Here is a 3,454-nt window from a genome sequence, read left to right as displayed (position 1 = left end):
ATTTTCAACCCCAGTTGGCTTGTACCAGTTTAAGGTCATGCCTTTTGGACTGAAAAATGCACCTGCCACATTCCAAAGGATGGTGAACCAAGTTCTGGCTGGGATGGAAGATTTCTGCATGGCATACTTGGATGACATTGCAGTCTTCAGCCACTCCTGGGAAGAACATGTGAACCACCTAGGACATGTGTTGCAGGCTCTGAAACAGGCCCATTTGACAATCAAAGCCAGTAAGTGCCAGATTGGTCAAAGTAAAGTGGTCTACCTTGGACATGAGGTAGGAGGTGGAGAAATAAGGCCTTTGCCCAGCAAGATTGAAGCTGTGCAAAATTGGACAACACCAACTACTCAAACCCAAGTGAGAGCTTTTCTAGGCCTCACTGGGTATTACAGGAATTTCATTGAGAACTATGGGACCATAGCTTCTCCACTGAATGTAATCTCCTCGCCCAAATTCCCTAAAAAGGTAAAATGGAATGAGGAGTGCAATCAGGCCTTTGAAAAACTGAAGAGAGCTCTTTGCCAGGCTCCAGTATTGAGAGCTCCTGACTACCACCAACCTTTCATTGTACAAACTGATGCTTCCAATGTAGGTATAGGTGCAGTTCTAAGCCAACTGGATGAGAAGGGTAGGGAGCACCCCATTTGCTTCATCAGTAGGAAACTGAAGGATCCTGAGACAAGGTGGGCAACTATCGAAAGAGAATGCTTTGCTATTGTGTGGGCACTGAAGAAGTTTAGGCCATACTTGTATGGTTCTACTTTTGTTATTCAGACTGACCACCAACCCTTGAGATGGTTAATGCAAATGAAAGGGGAAAATCCAAAACTATTGAGATGGTCAATCTGCCTGCAAGGGTTTGATTTCACCATTGAGCACAGGTCAGGGTGTCACCATCAAAATGCTGATGGACTCTCTAGGATGTATATCATCGACTAGAGGTATGAGGTTCATCCAGGAGTGGATTAAATCCTCCTGTCCCTTAGTCTGGGGGGGGCGAGTGTTAGGGAGAATTCTCTGTTTAGGCTGAATTTCCCTACCTAGTGAGTCCCCCAGCAGCTTTGCTGGATTTCTGGGGTTTAATTTTTTTCTCCTGCCAAGAGTGAGACTCTTTTACCCTCACTCTTGGACATGTTGAAGTGTGTTTTCTTGGTTAAACCTTGTGTTGAATGGGCTATGGGGTCTTTTACTCCATAGGGCCTCATGTATTTTTGTGATGTGGGTCACACAGCACCCTCTGTGCCGTGACCCAGGGGTGTCCTAGGGACTCCCCAACATAGACTCCATACCCTGGGACTGACTACTGTCTCCCAGGGCATGTAAAGTCACCAAAGACTTTGCTAGTCTTGAATCCTGAACAGAACCAGTACAAACCATCATATTGTGGACGTACTGGCTGGGGCAATTCGATTGCCCCAGGGTCTGTTAGTCGAGGGGGCACGTCTCCGTCCCCCCTGATCGAGTTTTGGCTGGTGGCAGTGGAAACTACTTTTTATATTCGACCGCGAATATTTCCCTATGGGATTTCCCATTGTTTTAGGCTAACACATTTAATTATTTATTTACGGTAGCCTTAAACATACCGCCGGTTTATATATTTATTTTTATAACTCCGGTTGGGACTTTTTGCCAAAACTTGATTCTAAAATGGCGTTGGTGTTCGCCTCTGTAACTCTGACCCAAAGTGGAGCCCTTTGTTCCACTTTTGGCGGGCTTCTCCACAGAAGCCCTCCAAAGTGGTGCCACTCTGTCTGGGGTACTTAGGAGGGGTGGAGGGGGATTTAGGCACCCTGGACTGAGTTACCTTGGTAACTCAAGTCGCACTCCGTCCTGATTGGCCCAAGTGGTGAGCCGCCCGGCTCACCACTTAGCATGTTTGAGTGACAGCTAGGCTGGGTGAATGGGGGTTTGCTGCATAAAAGCAGGGCTTTGGGGACTGGGACTTCAGAAGTCGCCACAGGACCAAGAATCCGACGAGGGAAGAGCTGAGCCGACCTGCTTCGACGACACCACCCGGTGGAGCCCTGCTGAACCGTCTCACCACTTTTTTCCCGACGACCGAGGAGAACTCTTAACGGAGTGGCTCCTTCCCTTGACTGGTGGGGACAACCAGTTTTCGCCTTCTTTCCGTTCTTTGAGGTATCTCGTGGTCGCCTTGCCTGTGCCAAGCACCCCGGCAACCGGAATACCACACTTTACCCCCATACCGCGAAAGTCGGTACCAACCCTTTAACCGGAGGACTCCGCGGCTGGTTTCTTCCCGGGCAGTGCAACGACCCTCTTCTTCTGCTCTTCAGCGAGAACTTCTTCTCCCCTGACCGACGTCGAGCCCTGCTGCCACTGCCTGGAACAACTGCCACCGCTGGAGGATCCTTTCCGCTTAAGGTACTGTGTTCCGCCTGGCTTCCCTTGCTACCGACTGTACGGGGTAGATTTAGTCCCCGGCTTTCGAACCTGGGAGTGCCTGGGACACTTTGGCTAAACTTTCTGAGCCACTCTAAACTCTTTTTGACTCTTTGCAAGACTTTGAATCTCTAACTAACAGTGTGATCTTGGGCACATTTTCGCTCCGGCTACTCTAAGAGTGGGCCCTGCCTAGTGACTTTTGCTCACCTGTGACTTTATTCTTCTTTAAGCCTATTGCAAGTGTTCTGGACCTTAGAGTGGTGTGTCTAACCTATTTCTGCTTTTTCTCTCCCTTTCTTGGAAACTACTAGAGTGTCATCTAACGTTAAGCACTCACCTCTGTTTTAATTAAGTGGTGTTTACCTAGAGTTGTCTAGATAGGAGAAAGGATTGAATCTACTTTCATTATAACTGTGTTGAAGTGCTTTTACTATATTTTTGCTAGAGTGTTTTTAACTTATGTGTATTTTAAATAAATAACTATATACTTTTGAAACCAAGCTCTGGTCAGTGTTTGCTTGTGCTATTGTGTTTTGGTACATATTGTGTATACTTTGCATACTGCCTAACTCTTCTTGAGGGAAGTCTGACTGCTCAGCCACAGCTACCAGGTAAATCTGGGTGGTACAGACTGCTACCAAAGGGGTTTACTGCTCTACCTGTAGTCTTAAATCTTTTGCAGTGTTCCCCAAGGGAACTGCACAGGTTTCTGCCTAACAGTCGGGGCGCACTGAGGACAGTCCACCCCAGTCGACAGTCGCACCGGGAGCAGGGGGCCCCGTCCCCCGTCGCCGCCCCGGCGACCCCCGAGAGGGGCCGGGACGGTTGCCGGAGAAGGGCGCGGCGGCGGTCAATCTCCCTCGGCCCCGCGGACACGGCGAAACTGCTGCCGGGGGGCTGTAACACTCTCCGCCGGAGCGGAGAGCCACCTGCCCCCCGGGGCCTTCCCAGCCGACCCGGAGCCGGTCGCGGTGCACCGCCACGGAGGAAATGCGCCCTGCGGGGGCCGGGTGCGCCCGGGCGGCGGTCCCGCGAGGGGATCCGCCG

The sequence above is a fragment of the Ambystoma mexicanum genome, chromosome 11 (genome assembly GCF_040938575.1).
Source record: "Ambystoma mexicanum isolate Mex_15411 chromosome 11, UKY_AmexF1_1, whole genome shotgun sequence".
NCBI classification, from domain to species: Eukaryota; Metazoa; Chordata; class Amphibia; order Caudata; family Ambystomatidae; genus Ambystoma; species Ambystoma mexicanum.
The sequence above is the reverse complement of the archived record's forward strand: the minus strand, read 5'-3'. Positions refer to the sequence as shown.